Below are 20,386 nucleotides of genomic sequence, written 5' to 3' on the forward strand. Positions count from 1 at the left end.
TTTCAAAATCATCTTCCAGTACTCTCCTACATAATTTGTCTACACCTAACACACAGGTGTACTCATTTTCCCATATCACATCATTTGTCTCTGAGAGACTGGCAGTGTAGCCAGTGTGCACGTGCTTACGTGCTAAATCAGACCTAGATTTGAATCCCAGCCCTGCTACTTACTAGTGATGCAACTTTGAACACTCTGGCTTGGTTCTTTCCTTGGTAAAATGGGGATGCAGAAGATTTATATCTCAAAAAACCTTTGTGAACATTCAATGAAGCAATGCTTGTGGCACCCTCAGTATACAGCAAGTGCTCAATAGATATTAGCTATTAGTGTTACGGGTCTCCAAGAATTTACCTCCCCTTCATTCATCATTCAGTCAGTGCTTAACTGACATTTATGAAGTGCCTCCACCTACTGACTGACATTCAGCTAGTCCCAGGCCACTACAGACAAAAATCTGTGTAGCTCCTGACACACAAGGTTCACAGTTGGGGAAGGTGGCGACGGATAATCTCAAATGCCTTTCAGTCCTTTCCTTCTGCGTAGATGCCACCCCTCCTGTGAAGCCTGCCTGTCGTGGCCCCCTCCTTGACTGACCCCTGTGCACTGCCTCAGGATGCACTTTTTTTCTGAACTCCAAGTGTTCCCGGCCAGCTTGCCAGCTGTTTTCTTGTGCTCTCTAGTATGTTTGTGTGGGCTCTTTCATCAGCAGCAAGGCCTTCAATGCAGGGACTATTCCCTGTGCCTTCTGTTACCTTCAGCCCCAGCCCCTATAACAGCACCTGACACAGGAGAGAAACATAATGAATATGCTGGGTGAGTGACTATGTGCCTTGCAAATGGTCATGTATTTCAGATTATTTCATCTGGTCTTCAGTCAGCATTATAAAACCTCCTGTGGCTTGTGCAACCCCAGATAATCTCTGGATTGTATAAACAGGATTACAGCTTCTTCATATTTTCTTTCTTTTTGTTGTGGGGGCAGAGGGAGGTTTGCAAGTTGTTTTCAACATTCCGATTTTAAAACCTGAACAGTAATCATTCTGAGTCTCATCCATGTTAATGACTTTTACCCACAATTTGCAATCTAAAGGAGATTATATATGAGACACGTTGGCACAGTCTCTGGCTTATGGTGACTGAACACAATTGTGTTCCACCTCTTCTTCCCTCTCAAATCTACATTTTCCCCTAATTTGCCCCCAAATCTCTTTCTGCATTTATGATGCATATTCCATTTTTTTTTTTTTTTTTTTTGAGACGGAGTCTCGCTGTGTCGCCCAGGCTGGAGTGCAGTGGCCGGATCTCAGCTCACTGCAAGCTCTGCCTCCCGGGTTTTTACGCCATTCTCCTGCCTCAGCCTCCCGAGTAGCCGGGACTACAGGCGCCCACCACCTCGCCCGGCTAGTTTTTTTTTTTTTTGTATTTTTGAGTAGAGACGGGGTTTCACCGTGTTAGCCAGGATGGTCTCGAACTCCTGACCTCGTGATCCGCCCGTCTCGGCCTCCCAAAGTGCTGGGATTACAGGCTTGAGCCACCGCGCCCGGCCGCATATTCCATATTTTTAAATTGTATTCCATGACACAAATCCATTTTAAAAAACACTTTTCCCAAATCTTACTCTGTTACTGAGATAACACCACAAATTCAACTTCCTCTCATTCTTCCTTCAAATTTCCCCCCAAATTTCCCTTCTCCTGTTCTATACATCTCCCACACTGCTGACAGGGTCTTCTTCCCAAATAGTTTATATCGTACATCTACTTAGAAAGCCCTTTTATGTCCCTGTAGCAGCTGAATGAAATTTAAATCCCTTAGCCTGTCACACTGGGTGCTTTACAACTGAGCCCTAAACTACCTCATTAGCCTTATCTCCATCTGTCACCTTGGGTACCCTAGGTTTTTGCCGTACCGAGTTTTTCACTCTTCCTGCAACATGCCTTGCCTTTCACAATCCCAGGCCTTGGCACACACTGTTCTCTGGCTGGAATGCTCCACAACCATTATTTATTGGGAAAATTCCTCTTCACCCTTCAAGGCACATAGTTCTCGTGTGATGTCTAGTTCTCTTTGGGAAAGTTTTATACTCCTTTCTTGGCTCCCGCAGTGCATGGCTCATATTTCTGTTAAATATTTATTGAGTGTACTATGAGTTATAAGGTTTAAAAAATTATAAAAATAAGGGACTAGTTAAAAATTGATGTAATACACAAATGTGTACAGTAATAAAGAGAATATATAAAATTTTGTAACTTTTTCATTCAACAATATATCATAGGCATCATTCTATGTGAGTTCATATAGCTCTCAATTATCTTTATAGTATTTTATTGTATGGGCTTGCTATAGTTCTACTTATGATAGAAATCTGTCTTTTTAACAGACATCTACTTCCTTCCAATTTTTATGTATTATTTTACATCATGTACATATGTACAATAAACATCTTTGCAAATATATCTTTTTGCATCTGTGACTAAATTTCAGTAGAATGGATTCCTAGAAGTAAAATTGCTGATTCAAAGAGTATCTTTAATTTTCATAAGTATTATCAAATTGCCCTTCAAAGACATTCTAAAAGTAGACACTCCCTTCAACAGGATGTGAGACCATACTCTTGCCCTTTAATAAATTTCATAGTTTGTTTCATGTAAGTTTTATGTATTTCTTAACTTGATTCATGGTTATTCAATAATTTTCTGAACTATTAATATCAACATGTGGATCTTTTTCTATAACTTTTTTTTCTCATTTGGAATTGATAATGTATAGGAAAGCAATTGATTTTTGCATATTCACCTTATACAAGTAATCTTTTATTGACCTCATTATTTCTGATAGTTTTTAGTTGATTCCTCTGGATTTTCTATGTAGACAATATTTTTCAATACTTAAATATTTCTTTTTTGAGTTTTAGATTAGTATATTTAAAAAAATAGTATCATGCTTGAATTTATCAACAGAATTTTGGTAGTCAAGATGACAGTACTTTTTTCCCCCTTAATTTCCTAATTTGAGATATTCTTTCCTAATGTTGACATATTCTTGAATTCCTAGCCAAAACCTGCTTGGTCAAATTATTCTTTTAATATATTTCTGTATTCAGTGTGCTAATGTTTAACTTCAAGTCTTTTCTTCTATATTTTCCATTGTAATTCATTTTCTTATTTTTGTCCTTATTTGAATATGGGCCCTTTGAGGGCAGAAAGCATACATCACTCAGCATACAGCATACATCAGGGTAAGCACACATACATACATACCCACACCACATATAACACTAGGTACACATAGTAGATGCTAAAACATTGCCTTGTGTTTGTGCTCTGCAGACCCAGATTCAACCCGCAATTCTAACTCTTCCTAAAAATGTGAGCAGGTCACTTGACATTGTGTCTGTTTCTTCATTTGTAAAACATGATATTACCTCTTCAAAGGACCAATGTAAAGATTAAATGGAAAAACATTTAAATATCTATGTTAAATGTTAAATATCTATGGCAGTGTTTAGAGCAGTGAAAGTAATTAAAGTTAACTCCCTTCTTTTTCCTTTTAAGATAGAAAAATAACCTGGATTTACCTGTCATGGCAGAATTATCGGGGCGATCCAAGAAGTTTTTGCAGGTAAGATTATGAGTAACTCTAAACTTTCACTCCCCCACTGCAAAATGAACTAGTGGATGTCAGTCTTCTTTTGATCACTGTCAACAAAAATATTTGTTGGGCAGATTATAATTACAACTTCAGAAAACCTTAATATAGTATAGATATCACTGTCAATTAGTAAGAAATTTATACTGAAATTATAGGTCATTCCTTCATATTTCCTACTTCAACCACATGTATGCAGATATGAACAGAAATACATATACATCTTTTTCATTTTTGCTTTTAGACTATCTCTTACATGTCCTGAAAGACTAGGATTGCTTCTGACTTATTAAGTCACCAGTTCAGCAATAAGCTTGAGAATTTTATGATGAGAGTGGTCTAATTTGGGCTTTTTATTTTTACAAGAAGAGCAAAATAATACCTGGACTGTTTAAACCTGAAACCTTTCTCCACCAAACTTAAATATTAATGTTTTCTCATATACAGGAGAATACGTTCTATTGCCTATGCATGAAGCTGAATCAATGTCTCAGTAAAACCCTCTGGTGTCATCTCACTGAATGGTTTCAAATAGGAATACAAAGCCCAGATGAAACTAAGATGAGATAGTAGAAATTGTGACAGGGCTATTTTTGAAATGATGCTCTTAGGAAAAGCTGCTGATTGAAATCAATACCTCAAGACCCGGAATTTGAAAAGACTATTTCTGAGACCTGAGAGGGTCACTGAATAGAAGTGTCAGTTGATGGTATTCAGACCATGCAATTGCTTTCACCAAGGTGCCTCTGTGTTTACTTAAGTGACTTGTGGTAGCTGGTGGCTGAGCATACATTGAGAGAGTCTCCCTCGACTCAGGCTCAAGGGAGGAGGGGACTAGAGGGGACGTTGTCTGCGGTTTAAATGAGGAAGTCCTAGTGTGCTATATTGAAGGAAATGAATTGAACTGGATTTTCTTTTTTATTTATCCTTGGGAGAAAAAAAAATCTGTGAAAGATGTGAAGAATATAAACATTTTAAATATTTAAAAAATTGGTGTACCCAAATCTTATAATATTCTTCTCAAACCAAGTCCTATTTAATATATTATAATTGATCAGGAAAAATTCATTTGCACAGATTCCTGCTAATGTTTCCAATTTTCTCCAAGGCACATGGAGTCATTTTCTTTTTGTTAAGTGTGAAATTTTGTTTGCGGTGATATCCTAGGGTGTGGGGTAACACAGAAGCTATTCATGCTATTTCAAGATGCTTTATATAGAAGTTGCCAGATCACTTAATTATACTGAGTAAGATTTGAGACTATTTTGTTGGGTGGGGGGAAGTGTGGATTTTAATGAAGCTATTAGTCAGTGTTTTACAGCACTAGATTGTAAATTTTAAATTATAGAAAAATTTGATCTATCTATTTTTGTATGTCAAAGTAAATCAATCACATTTCAGCATCCTTAGCATATATGGTATATCTTGATTATTAACTTTGTTCTCTATGTTTAGGATAGTTCATTTGAATGAAAATGAATTTCTTTGTATTCCAGGTGCTCTGAAACCAGCTCTCCACTGTCCCACTACCCATGGGACTATCCCAGATTGATATGCATGTTACAGGTGCAGATGACATCACAGACAGAGGAGTAACAATACCATCCCCCCACTCCCACCCAGACTCTGTCACATGCTGCAGATTTGGACATGAACTTCAGAACTGTAAACTTGGCCAAATTGCATGTGAATGAAGCTTTGGACATGGAATCAAGGTTTTAAAATGTCAGAAGAACAGTTTGAAAAGTGAAGTTGTCCCATCAGCTGCCTTACTCATGTAAGACCACGTTTTAAAAGGGTAGACTCTGTTGTTGTGGCCATTGTTCTAAGAACTCTTCTAGTAGAAACGCTGTGAACATAGAGACAGGTGTGAGGTAAGGCAGGGCTGGGTGATCAGGAGCCTTGGGGGGAAAGCAATCAGAAAGAGGTCTTATAAGTTGTCCACTGTGTCTGTGTGGTAACACATCTGACCTGGAATCAGAGCCCGATCCTTGAGCATTTACATTGTGAGATTACTATAGCTATGAGGATTCTGCCCACAAGACCCAAATGGAAGTTTGCCTACTAGGTCTCTATAGCTTATATACATGCCTGCCAAAAATTATGTGGATAGGCTGGAAGTCCAACTGGAAATTTTCTGCCATTTCTGCTTTTGGATATTTTGGAATCTGAAAACTCGTAAGATCATATAGCATAAATGTGACAAGTCCTTGAACTCTCTAAGTCTTAGTATCCACAACCATAAAATGGGGTAGAGTTTCTACTTTAAAGGATTGATAAGGGGATTTAAAGTAATATCTTCAAAGCATGGTAGCATAGTTTAACCCAGGACATAATTAGCTCATCACTCGATAGATATTACTTATTATGATCAGTACTATCATAACTATAATTATTATTCTCACATTGTTCTTTGGCCTCAATTCTATTTCTAGGAATAACCTGAAATCAGAATATATATGGGTATTTTTTAGTTCATGAGATTTTAAAGGGTGTTGCATCTCATCAAAAGCATTCTTTATAAAAGGAAAAAGAAAACGTTGGAATGTATGTCATAGTTTTATTTTTATTGCAGTTCTTTAGTGGAATTCCAATATTATTAAGCATGTTTTATGTTTACAGAATTATTTAGGGTATAATCAAGAATACCATAATACTGTCTTCATAAATGGGCACTGTTTAAAAACTTGGCGTAATTAGCAGGAAGATATTCATAGTGTAGGTTTGACATTATTATGACTGCAATATAAATTCCACGAGGTGAAGAAGACTCAGAGAAAGAAGGCTACAGATTTATCATAGTATGATGCATTTGCAATATGGATCATACTTATGTTTTTATTTGCCACAGACAATGTAAATTAGGAACATCTGAACAAGGATTCAAATAATTTAGCATCTGTAGCTCACTATAAAATATGCTGTTCTGATGCCCAGAGAGGAAAAATAAATTTACTGTTTTCTAACTCTACTGATATGATTTGGCTTGGGGTCCCAGAGGTAGCCTCCTAGCAGTGATGGACAGGGAGTCACTTTGAAAGAAAAATGGGAAAATGGCAGTAGATCACATTATTATTTCTTCCTCTTCTCCCTTTAGTAAAAAAAAAACTTTCTTCTTTGGTCCAGATTATAACAATGAATAAAATCCTTTAGAGGGGGTGAAGTTTGGGGTAATGATGTCTTCAACCCATTTTCCATCTTAATGTTATTTATTATTCTCCTGCTGAAATCATAAGCTTTAGGGAATGTAATTGAACAATTGAGCATTTAAATTTATATAAATATCTGAGGTTTGGTGAGGTATTCTTAATGGCTATAAAGATTTCTTCTTGGACAACTTTGCCAGCATGTACAAATAACTAACTGTATTGTGCTCAGAACATAAAGTTAATCACCATGGCAGTAGACAATGGAAAGAGGGCCTGCAACAAGCCTGGAAACTTACCATACATTTTCATGCTTAATCTTCATTAGACAGATGAGGAAATTGAGGCTTGGAGATTTTTAAACGACTTACTCTAGGTCACGAGTCAGACTTTTCATTTATAATAAAGATAAAATATCATAATTTGGTTATGGGTGAATGAAGCTGTGGTCATATATCAGGGTAGTGGGCATCTGCTTTTTAAATGTATTAAGAAAACCTGGACTGCCACAGGAGCTGTGTGTCCAAAAGCAAATGGAAGTTGCCAAACCGCCATGACGAGGATATTGGCACTGGGTGTGTAGGATGGATGGCCAGAGAGTTTTCAGGTGTGTTGATGAGGAAGCCCAATGGAAGATGGCACTTTCCTCATTTCACTCTGAGTGGCTGGGTGCATTTTTGAAGTGAGCTTCCACATTTTCTCATTATACCACAATTGGGGAAATTTGAGTATAAGATACAGATTCCCTAAGGCCTGAGAGATGGCCTCACTGTTGTCTAATCTGCAATCTGGCTGAGGCATTTCCCCTACTTTCTGATAGTCCCACTGGGGACAGAAGGGGCTTCTTGCTGCACCCATTTAGCAACAAACAACAGCTGGGTAGTTTGGATCCAATTTAGCCACATAATTTGCAAGTGGCTCTAAGCAGACCTGAGGAATCCCATGACTTTCTCTTAGCTGTGTGTGTTGAGTTCAGAAAGTGGAAACACAACGACGTCCCTCTGGCCTCCCAGGCTACCATGAGAGCCGCAGCTTAATGCGGAACTGATTTCTTTCTTTGAACAATAATAGCAAAGCGAGCACTTCAAAAAGACCAATCCATCTCCTCTCCATAAAATGTTAATACCCTTCAATGTACAAAAAAGAAAACAAGCTTCTCACCCTTTGCATGGCAAACACCAACTGAGAAAAGTAAAAAGAACCAAGGACATTTGAATATCCTCTTTTGCAATCCATCCATTATCCGTTTATCCTATATTGCAAAAAAAGCCCATCCTCTGTGTGGCTTTCCTGTAAGCTTGAGCTTTGCTTACGCTTGGGGTTTTTCGGGGAGGGACAGGATCCTCAGTGAAGCAGCCTCCAGCCCTCCCCAGGAGGCTGGTGACATGAGGATCCAGCTCCTGGGTGTTGGCTGTGCTCCTTCATATCAAAGCCAATGCCTCCAAGTGGAATTAGGACCAGACGTTTGGGAGTGGAGATGTTGTTTTCAAGATGCATGTGAGCATGAACTTCTGCAGTGCTTGCAGCACTGTCATCCTGTCCTGCCCAATCCCCTTTCGAAAGGTTACACCATTGGGCTCTTTATTTCTCTTTGCTTTCACCAACTTTCTATGCTCTTCAGTGCCCGTGCTAAAAGCATGCAGTCACTTTCAGTGGGAGAGGTTTTTGATGAGGAGATGGGTAAGGAGAAATAGTGAAAAGTTTCCTTAGTTTCACACATGCTTTTACATGATGTGAGGGAATCAGGGACAAGTTCTTTTGTCTTGCTTAGTGCCTCAATGAAGGTAGCGAACTATGCTCCATTCAGAAGGAAACTTCGGGCCCTCTGGAGAGTAGAAGAAAGAAATTCACATTACATATTCTGGTTAAAAAATGTTTGAAATAAAGTACTATTTTTAGGGAGAAATAACGTTGGCATGTCACCCTAATTATATCATAGAATCCTAGTGCAGGAGGAGATTTTTAGCCTCACCCTCTACTTGTATAATAACAATAATTAGCAATTATCAGATGTGTACTACATGGCCAACCCTGTGCTGTGCTGGGGACTATATGTAATATCTTCTCAGATATTTATCTGAGCTCCTGTGAATCAAGTACTATTATTATCCAATTATATAGACCAAACCAACTGAAGGTTTGGTCTGCACAATGTAGATAATAATAGTACTTGATTCACAGGAACATATTTGCTTAAGTTCTCACTGCTAGTTAGTGCTGGGGCTGAGATTTAAACACAGGCTCTGACACAGAGCTGATGATCTGAACCACCATAGAAACCAAGCAAGGCCCAGAGCCTCCTAAGCTCACGTTCTAATCTGTGCAAAACTATTGCACTAAATTGCCACTTATACTTCTGGTGTATGAGACAAATGGGAGAGTTTGTTGATGATATCAAACAATGTCAGTCATATATTTTACAAAAGAAAAAAATAATTCAAATTGAAAAGTTCCTGTTTTTTAAATGTGCCTAATATATGAGTCACTCAAACATTAAACTTTGTTCGGAAATTTATAACTAATATTATCAACACTGACAGTGTGTGTGGGTGTGGTGTGGGTGTGAGTAAGATGCAGGCTGGTGGGATGGAAGAGAAAAGCAATAAGGAATAATTTTAGGGTGTTAGCACACTGTGTAGGTTGGTGGAGGTACGGAGTAAGTATTGGGCCTACACAATAAGATTTCAATGGTCTAGACAGGCCTTCTGACTTTCAACCTGTTTGTGAAGACTGAAACTCTAACACTTCTTCCTGACAGTCTGTTACAATAGGACACCATAGCCTCATTATTTATTTGTTCCTTAGTGGGAACTAGTTCGTGGTTTTTTTCACTGGACGTTACATGTTATGGAAGTAGGCAAATGGCAAATATAATAGAAACATAGTAAGTGAAAAAATGGGTGAGGGAAAATACTCAGAAAGGTAATATTCATGTAGATAGATCTCAGTTTGCCCAGGGCAGGCTTTACTGTAACCTTGTGTTTCCTTGAAATCTATCCATGTAACAAAATCACATTTGTACACAAATTAATACAAATTTTTTAAAAAGAGAAAGGTCTGGTTCTGTGAAATGAGACTGCTTCACAAAATCTGAGTTAGTCTTTCGGTTCTTTTTGCAACAATGGAGAAATACTTGCCCATAATCTTATCTAACTGATTTGATTGATTTAATAAATATTTTGAAACAAAGATTTTTCTATAAGGACAGTATATAAAGGAAAAAAGAAGTGGTTTTTTAAAAATAATGTTTCCAAATTATGGAAAAACATGTTATTGTATTAACGACTGGGATGAGGAAAATCAGCATTCACAAGGCAATTCTGGAAAGAGGATTGTTAACACTAATTAAAACTAAAAATGATACCACCTAAACATGTACATAATGATTTTAAATTTACAAGCTCCTTTCATATGGATCTTGTTGATCCTCTCAAGACTGAGCAGATGTCACCATCTGTATTTTATAAAGAAGAAAATAAGAGAAAAATAGATGATTTGCTGAAGAGGCCACATGTGGCAAGTTTAGGACTTGAACTTGGATCTTCTAGTTCAAGTTAACGGATCATCTATGTCCTAGTGCAGGGCAAATGCTATACAAATTTTATCATGGCGAGTGAGTGGTTCAAACCTTTGTCTAGGATCCAAGAAAAAGTTCCAAGTGCATGAATAATGTTGCTTTATGCACTAGCAGGAAATTTTTTCTTTTATAATAATATTTTTTTCAGATTTAAAAATGCATTTTCATTGTAGAAGTTTAGAAATAAAGAGGAAATTATGAAATATTCACAATTCCATCATTCAGAGATAACAATTCTTACAATTTCTGTATATTTCCTTCTGGAATTTATGGATCTAGCTATCTACCTATCTATATATCTATTTATTTATCCATCCATCTGGATCTATGGATCTATCTATCTGGTTATCTATCTATCTATCTATCTATCTATCTATCTATCTATCTGTCTGTCTATCTATATCTGTCTACTGTGTATGTATATACTGTTTGGTATCCTGTTCTTTATATATTTGCTTGTGATAAAGAGGATCTCTAGATGACAGTCAATTGATGATATAAATAACTCTTTTGAAGGGAAAGTGAAATGTGTATGTAACCTGTAACCTGGAAAAAAGAGGAGAATGGATGAAAGTACTGCTGAATCAAACCAGTTCCTGCTCATATGATTAATAAGGGAAAAGCAGAGATTTTATTTTTCTGGTCAAAGATTAAGATGTGTGACACTCGGCATACAACTCTATGGCACACAGCAGAGGCTGCAAATCTGTAGTGTGCTCTGAGAAGTTTCTTTTCTCTACAGGCTGAAGTGCAGCGTACTTAGCTTACCTCGTACTTTAAACAAAAATGGTTGCCTAGGGCTGACAGTTGCTCAGTGTAGGCCTCTGTCTTAGTCCATGCAGGCTACTATAGCAGATTGCCATGGACCAGGTGGCTTATGAACCACAGAGATTTATTTCTCAAAGTTCCAGAGGCTGGAAGGTCCAAGATCAAGGTGCTTGGATTAGGTGTCTGGTAAGGGACTTCTTCCTGGTTCATAGAAGACCATCTTCTTCCTCTGTCCTAGCATGGCAGAATAAGCAAGGAACTCTCTGGGCCTCTTTTATAATGGCACTAGTCCCATTCACGAGGGCTCCGCCTTTATGACCTAATCTCCAAATACCCTTACATTGGGGAATTAGGTTTCAAACATACGAATTTCGGCGGGGAGACACAAATATCCAGTCTATAGCAGCCTTTTTAATGACATGAAAACCTCAAATAAAAATATATTTTTTTCAGAAGTTGGTGAAATTGTGAACAAATTAAGAATTACTGAGATTAAGAGTTTTTAAATGAAGGGTGTAGTAGTAAAGGGTTGGGGAATGTATTAGTTTTCTATTGCTGTGTAACACATTTTCATAAATGTAACAGCTTATTGCAATACTCATTTCTTATTTTTGTTGTTATTATTGAGCTCTTTCTTGCCCAAGCTGGAGTGTGGTGGCTTGATCATGCACGTTCACTGGAGCCTCAACCTCCCTGAGCTCGGGCAATCCTCCCACCTTAGCCCTGCCAGTAGCTAGGACTACAGGAGCACACCACCACATTTGGCTAATTTTTGTATTTTTTGTAGAGACCAGGTTTTGCCATGTTGCCCAGGCTGGTCTTGAAATCCTGGGCTCGAGTGATCCGTCCACCTCGTCCTCCCAAAGTGATGGGATTGCAGGTGTACCCACTGTGCCTGGCTGCAATGTCATTCATTAGCTCACAGGTCTCTAGTTCAGAAATCTGGGCAGGAACAACAGGGTTCTCTGCTGAAGGCCTCACAAAACTATAATTAAGGCATTGGCCAGGCTGGGCTTTTTTCTGGAAAGCTCGAGGGAAAACTCTGCTAAGGTAATTTGGGTAACAACTTCAGCTCCTTCTGGTTGTAAGACTGAGGTTCTGTTTCCTAGTGTCAGTTTTCAGCAGGGTCCTCTCTCTACCCTAAAGTCTGCCCTCACTCCTTGGCACATATTCAAACCAGCAATGGCTTATAAAATTTCCCTCATGCTTTGAATCTCTAACTTCCTCTTCTGCCACCAGCTAGAGAAAACTCTCTCCTTTTAAAGGTCTCACTTGATTGTGTCAGGCCTACCAAAATCTCCATACCTTAAGGTCAACTGACTTGGAACTTTATACCTACAAATTCCCTTCACAGCAGTATGTAGATTAGTGTTCGTTTGAATGGGCATGGAATAGAAATCTTGGGGTTAGGAAGAGCATCTTTAGAATTCTGCCTGTGTGTCACAGGGAGGTTAAAACACTGCCATTTTTATAATCTACCAAATCACGCCTTAAGTCTCCTCTGTACTTCCACACAGAAAGATTGAGAAATGTTATTGCCTTAGAAAACTTAATAGGGCCAGGCGTGGTGGCTCATGCCTGTAATCCCAACATTTTAGGAGGCCAAGGTGGGTGGATCACCTAAGGTCAGTAGTTCGAGACCAGCCTAGTCAACCTGGTGAAACCTCGTCTCTACTAAAAATACAATAATTAGCCGGGTGTAGTGGTGTGCACCTGTAATCCCAGCTACCCAGGAGCTGAGGCAGGAGAATCGCTTGAAGCTGGGAGGCAGAGGTTGCAGTGAGCTAAGACCACGCTACTACCCTTCAGCCTGGGTGACAAAGTGAGACTCTGTCTCAAAAAAAAAAAAAAAAAAAAAAAAAAGGAAAACCTAATAGGAAAAGTACTTTTATTATCATATTAAAGTAACTGGTCACACAAGTGGTAAGAGAGTGTTAGGCCTCAAAGCCTCCTGTCTGCTACTGAGGCCAAGCTCTTAGGCTCCTGGAGTTACTCTTCGCTATTTATTATCTTTTCATGGGTTTGTTGAAAGACAAAGCTCATAGATACTGTATGGGGACTGTGGGATAAAGTTCATCTGTTTCATATGTTACATCATTTGACTCATATTTGAGTAACAATGTCTTGAGCCACCTAATAGGAACTAAGATCCTTAGGGCAATATGTACGTATTAGTCGTTTCCATGTGGCTATGAAGAACTGCCCGAGACTGGGTAATTTATAAAGGAAAGAGCTTTAGTTGACTCATGACTGGGGAAGTTCGGTTCAGCATGACTGGGGAAGCCTCAGGAAACTTACAATCATGGTGAAAGAGGAAGCAAGACACCTTCTTCACAAGGTGGCAGGAAGGAGAGGTGACCAGCAAAGTGGGGAAGAGCCCTTTATAAAACCATCAGATCTCATGAGAACCCATTCACTATCATGAGAACAGCATGGAGGTAACCACCCCCATGATTCAATTCCCTCCACCTGGTCTCTCCCTTGACACATGGGGATTATGGGGCTTACAATTCAAGATGAGATTCCGGTGGGAACACAAAGCCTAACCATATCAATGTGCTAAGCCCAAGGTCCTGCTTGGGAAGAATTTCTATGTTCAGGCATGGGGCCAGCTATTGGTTTGGAATAACAAATAGTTATTTTTCTACACATAAACGACATGAGAAGTATTTAACGCATTATGTTGGGTATCAGTTTCAGGTAGTTTGTCACCTTCTAGTTATCAAGGGCTGGTCATGGTTAAGAACTTAGACCCTGGAGCCAGGTTCCCTATATTCAAATTCCAGTGTTACCCCAAATCAGCCCCTGGCCTTTGGCAAGTTACTTCTCCCAGTCTCCATTTCCTGTCTGTAAAATGGGGACAATAATAGAACCTGCCTCAAAGGACCTAGAACAACATCTGGCACATAGCAAGGACTCAGAATATGTTGGCTGACATTTTCTTACCATGAAGTATAGAAGGCTTAATTTAGTCTTATTTTGTGTTCTTTTTTTGTCAATCTTATACAGGTAGCTTGATCTTCTTGCTGAGAAATGATCGAAACGAAGTGTCTTAGACAAAAGTAAAGTAAAAATTTCTAAACAGAGCAATTTTTGCTCCTTTGTTAGAGAATAATTCCACCACCACCCTGCCCCCCGACCACCACATTGATAACTATAGTTTCTATAGAAGAAACATAATTCCTGAATTAGCTCTTACAGGATAGTACCATGGAAGAGATTGTTTGCTAGTGTATTTCCATGACCTAACAGACACAAGTTGCCTCTAGATTTGAATCACGTAATTACATTTTCCTCCTATTCTAACAGGACTTCATTTTATAATACCTGTAGTGAGTTAGGATAAAGCTTATTACTCTTTACATTGGTACTCTCAATTTAATTGATTCTCAAGATCTTCTGCAAAATATGTGGAATCCCAGAATCACTTTCAAAATGAAAGCTATGAGATAGAGAAATTGTGAGGAAGATCATGTTCTTGACTGGTAACACAACAGTATTTTCAGGTTACATATAATATCCCAGCACCATTACTTTATTCCATTCTTAGGACTCTCAGAAAAATAACTAAGAGAAACTGAGATGAGATCTAGGAGAAATAAGTAATAAGATTATTAGAAAATATAGAATTCAGTGTGCTTTGGGGCTTGGGATTGACCTTCCTATTACAAAGGATATTCGTTTTGAGTCAAGTAAAAGGAGAATATAAAATATATACACTAGTATGGAAAGGTTTGTGGGAAGAATATTTTACATTCTCAAAAAAGGCAATTGGTATATGATGTGCCCAAGATTTGTAAATTCATATACAATAATTAATGAAACAGCTGACAATTATTGAATATCTACTAGGTGCCAGGCTCTTTACATATACTCTCTCACTTAATGGTCATAAATGTTACATCATATACATACTATTGCTGTGATAAGTCTGTTAAGGCATTGCTTGCAGACTTGTATGTCTGCAAGGCATTGCTTCCTTTTTCCATCTTTAAATCCCAAGTAAACTCCTACCAATGCCCTTTGTGTCAAAGATGGCTAGTAAGAAGGAGAGTGTCTTGTCACAAAACCTGTAGTGCTCTCCAAAATCTATTTTCTCCTCTTCTTTCTGGCATACTATAAGACTGTATTTTCTAACCCCCTTGTATCCAGATGGGGCCATAATTAAGTCTTGGAGAATAAAATGTGGTGGACATGATGCAAGCTTCTTTTAGGCCTGGCTCCTAAATCCCCTGCATTTTCCTGAGCTTTCTTTCTGTAGACTGGATGCAGGAGATCCAGTGATGGACACCAAGGCCATAGAATATGAAGAAACTACAACTACCAAATAGGTGGAACCTAGCTCCCACATTGGTGAGTAAAACTATCTCCACACTCTGTCCTTTGACATGAGTGAGAAATACTTTTGTTGTGTTAAGCTAATTTAAATTTTGGAGTTTGTTAAATTTGCTAACATTACTTATCCCCACCTAAACCAGTTAGTATAAGTGTTTATATATTTGCTAATACAAAAATGAGTCAAAATAATAAGAGTAGCAACACCTATTGTCTGTTAATTTAATGCCAAGGACTGAAGCATAGAGAGGTTAACTCACTTAACCAAGGCCACCAGATAATGAGTGGTAACACCAGGATTGAAAGCTGGGAAGAATGGCCTTGAAGTTCATGCATTTATCCATTTTGCTTTGGCATTTGTTTATAAAACATATCGTGTTATCATTAATTTTGCTTTAAAGAAGTAAATCATGGAGTGAAGTGAGCTTCAGCTAACTTTTTGCTCTAATCATTTAAAAAAATCTTGTTATAAGTAGCTACAAGTAACTATAATTTTCATAGCTGAAAACCTCAGTCCTTAGGTCACTATATAATTATTGCAGCACTTATAGCAATGCAAATACATATGCATCGTCCTTATAGTTTTCTTTCTCAGCTGGGCCACAATACCTACACTGAGATATGTCATATCATGTCTACCCATTTTTTTTGTTGTTTTTTTTATTTGGCAGGATTACTTTTTATTCCCATTAGTCCACATCTTCCATATTTCTCTCTGTACTCCAGCTATAAAAGGAGAACAGCCTTTAAAACGCCAAGATCCTGGTTGAGATGCTAGAGGTGGCCTGTGTTAATTTGTGTGAATAGAGGAAATGCCAGTTAAGGGATAGCCATTCTACCGACAAAAATGCAGCCCTCTCTACTTTTACTCCATGGGAATATATTATTTGTATTTCTTCTTTCTTAAGCCTCTTGTCTATTTGTGTTAGGTATTTGTCTTACATATTTGTCTCCTACGTAAAGTATGCTCACTAAAATGCCACTGACTTTAAGGAATTTTAAGTATGATTATATGTGGTCCTTGTAGAAAAACCATCTTTAAAGTGTAAAAATAAAAAAAGTTTTTTAAAAGCTAAATTAGAAACAAAAAAGATCTGAAAACTCTGGAACGTATACATATAGAAATGGTTCCTTGTGGACCATATGTTCCTCTTTGTAATACAAATGTGTCGAAAGAGCAAATATCTGCAAAAATCAACTACAAAGAATACCATGCAAGTTAATGCATATCAAGCCATTCAGTCATGAGAAAAATTTGGAGTAACCAGCAGTGGGTCCATCCAGATCCTCTCTCTGCAATGGCGATAAAATTCCAGATGCTGTGCCAGCCGTGTGTGTGGAGGCTCCAGGATGGAGATACCCCTGGGATGTGTGTGCATGGGGAGAGGGGCAGGACCAGGTCAGCACAGCCTGTTTGGAATGCTAATGGGTTATGCTTTCTGCTGATAGAGAAGGTTGGGTTTTTTTGCAAAGCGTTAAATCCTTCTCTCCTTTCCCTCCCTCCTCTATCTTTCCAGTAGTAATTCTAGCACATTCTATCGATTGACTCATTCTGGACTGATTTTTACATTCAAATTTGAAGAATATATGCTCTAACTCACAGGAACATAAAAAGGCATAATAAGGAAAGCAGTCCAAGTTAAAAAGGAGTAAGATGGGAAAGTACTAAAGGGCTACTCAAGAAGAGGAAAAGAGAGAGAGGGAGGGAAATGAGGAGCTGGTTAGTGTGGGTGTTATCTGTGCAAGGCAGCAACTTGGAGTTCCTGAACACGTAATGGACCCTTGCCTAATAATATGGCAATGTCAATATTAGCTGTGGTTTTGACTTCAGTTATAATATATTAATGTATATATAGAACACAAATTGCGAACAGTGAGAACTGAGTTTTCATCTGACAGACCATCAAAGGGAATTGTGTTAACTAGCAATTTCACACGTCTTCAGCTGAATGATAAATGGTGCTAAATGGTGCTGTGCCTGTACAGAATGGGATCCTCAAGGGCCTGCACACCATTAAGGAAAAAAAAAAAAACCAAATTTATTCCATTTAAGGCAGTGAATGTACTTTTTTGCATTCATATCTGTAATCCATATACAGCATATATGATAAAATCCATATACAGCATATATGATAAAAATTGTAATCCATATACAGCGTATATGATAACCAGAGTGCTTTATTAATAAGGACATTTTATTTCTAATAAGGCTGTGAATAATTTATATTCAACAAACTGAGTTTCTCTAACTCATATTCCTTCTTATTCTGAAGTGGAGCTTTTCAGGGTACTTAACTGTGATGTCTGGGGATGATGATGAGGCTCATTTGTTGAGGACCAGAGAAGGAAAGTGTATTTTAGGGCTTCCCACTGTGCCTTCTTCTCCCTCACATTCCAGTCAGGTTCTCCCCTTAGGAAGTCCTGTGATAATCATATTCAGGTTTCTGCTCTCACTGGATGCTTCTGTTCAGCCCTACAACACTCTCCTTGAATTTGTTTCTAGCCCTAGGGTTTCCTAATCTTTGAACTTTTATTTTCCCATCCCTGCAATTAGAATTTTTGTTGCCTTTGCAGTTCCATGCACAGAACTGTATAGCTAAGAGTAGACTTGTTTTGTTGAGAGTCATTGCTTTAATTGACAGCATTTGTGCTCTTTGAGAGCAATGTGAGCCCATCCATGAGAGAGCCCACCCAGGTTACTGGGAAGTGTGTGCAGAGGTAGCAACAGTGACTTTGAAAGACACAGAGAACTTTACCAGTTTTGCTTTGGAACTTCAAGATCTTCTCTTCCTTCCAACTAAGGCTAGATGAAAACTAACATTTAAGTATCTACTAACTGCTGAATGCTAACAGGGTGGTACAGTACTAGATCAAACCTCTGTACATAACAATTCTCTGCCATATGCCCCTGGTTTGGGAAATCTCTGGATCCTAGTGTGTCTATCAGAACTGGCACCAAGCTGCTATCAAGCAACTGAAACATTTTATTTTTCATGACAATTTTATATCACTTCCAGACCTTAAAACTTTTTCCATTTTACTGAAAATTCTTGGTTTATTTGTTGGCAGATCAAACGCTGTTCTTAAGTGCACATATTTTAAAATTAACTGTCCTTTAACTTCAGTGAACAAAACCTGCCTGGAAAGCTTTTCACCCCAACACAAACTCTTTTAATTCTTCTCAATTTCTATGAAATGAGGAAAAAATTTAACTCCCAGGACCTGTGGAATGAGTATCTCTCTACACGTGGTGCAGAGCATGTGTGCTTAACAGTCTACTAAGGCAGTAATGCTTAGTGTTGAGAAGTTGGTGAATTTTGTATGTTTTGAGCCTTTGTTAGTGCACTGATTTAAATTTCATTTTTAAGTTTGAGTATATTTGTTTTATGAGGAAGGTAGGTGATACCTACTAATGTTGAAGCAACATTCATGTGACTATGCAGCTCCAGGCAGCCTCAGTTTCTCCCTCTCCTGGACTCTGGATTGGATAGACTTATTATTCAGACGGTTCCAGTGTGATTTTTTTTTGGTTGAAGCCCTGGCTCTGCTGTTTTCTAGCTATGTGACCCTTGAAAATTTTCTTGACCACTCTAAGCCTCAGTTGCATCATTTGTAAAGTGGAGATGAAACTAATACCTTATCATAGATAGGGTTGCTGGATTATTAATTGAGATACTACACCTAAAAAGCTTAGAATAGTGTCTCATAACATGTTAGCAATTATTTTGAAGTGGAAACATTCACTTCAATGTGGCTCACACCTGTAATCCAGGCACTTTGGGAGACCAAGGTGGGGGGATCACGAGGTCAGGAGATCAAGATCATCCTGGCTAACACGATGAAACCCTGTCTCTACTAAAAACACACATGCAAAAAAAAAAAAAAAAAAAAAAAAAGAAAGAAAGAAAAACCCAAAAACGTGGTGGCATGCACCTGTAGTCCCAGCTACTCAGGAGGCTGAGGCAGGAGAATCACTTGAACCCAGGAGGCGGAGGTTGCAGTGAGCCAAGATCGCACCACTGCACTCCAGCGTGGGTGACAGTGAGACTCCATCTCAAACCAAACAAACAAACAAACAAACAAAGCATTTTTCTTATTAAAATTTGGTTTGTGTTATCAGACAAGAAGTGAAAAAGCTTCTCATTGCATCTCCTCTGAAGTGAGATAACAATATTCCACGTACCGCTGAAATTCTACTTTTACTATTAATTTGCTCATCATGCCTTTCCATTATTAGTGTTAGTAATGGCATTTGCCTATCTACCTACATGTGTAAAACTATAACCCTGTCTGTTTTCTGAAGTAATAAATTGCTAAACCACAGCTTCAGTACCTTCAGTGGATATTATCAGAGAGCCTCCTTCATTCATGGGCTATCTCTGGTTCTTTGGTTAACTACGCTTCAGCTTCACAGGGTGGGCTCTTGGAGGTCATTTTGATGTGCATCTTTATTTGTGCCTTTAGGCAGCATTGTCAAGACACCTGATCTGCAATGGACCAGTCACATTTTTTCGTTCAATGTTTTGGCTTTGAAACTAGACCTCTAGTTACTTCATGTGGCTGAACATGTAGACCTGGAGGTCAGAGGCTGCAATGAGTCATGGGTGAGGAGTGGAGAAAGGCCTATCTGCAGAGAGAGAGAGAGAGAGAAAGGAAGGGAGTAGACAGTAGAAAGAAGCCAAGATGCAGTTTGGAGAGATTTGAAGAGAGCTGACCTCCAGGATGCTTCCTGGTGTGCAGTCCCAGTTGCATTCTTGGCCTTCAGTTTCATGAAGAATTCTCCATGTATATAACTAATGCTCTGTTTTCATTTAAGGTAGCAGAGTAGCATCCAGATACCTTAAAGACTCCTGGTTCTCATCAGCGATGATCTCAAATGAAGTGCACAAGTCCACTGCCACCACCCACA

The 20,386-nt window shown here is 38.5% G+C and overlaps 1 long non-coding RNA gene across 10 annotated transcripts in view; it reads left to right on the top strand.

Annotated features, from left to right (window-relative positions):
* Nucleotides 1-5,285: 5,285 nt before the first annotated feature.
* Nucleotides 5,286-20,386, top strand: part of LOC105499063 (uncharacterized) — an 87,366-nt gene continuing 72,265 nt past the window's right edge. For all 10 annotated transcript variants that reach the window (XR_011623516.1, XR_011623511.1, XR_011623514.1 and 7 more), the window contains exons 1-2: nt 5,286-5,428; nt 15,295-15,495. This is a non-coding gene — a long non-coding RNA (uncharacterized lncRNA). The remainder of the gene's footprint in view (nt 5,429-15,294; nt 15,496-20,386) is intronic.

This window comes from Macaca nemestrina, chromosome 5 (genome assembly GCF_043159975.1).
Source record: "Macaca nemestrina isolate mMacNem1 chromosome 5, mMacNem.hap1, whole genome shotgun sequence".
Taxonomy (NCBI): domain Eukaryota; kingdom Metazoa; phylum Chordata; class Mammalia; order Primates; family Cercopithecidae; genus Macaca; species Macaca nemestrina.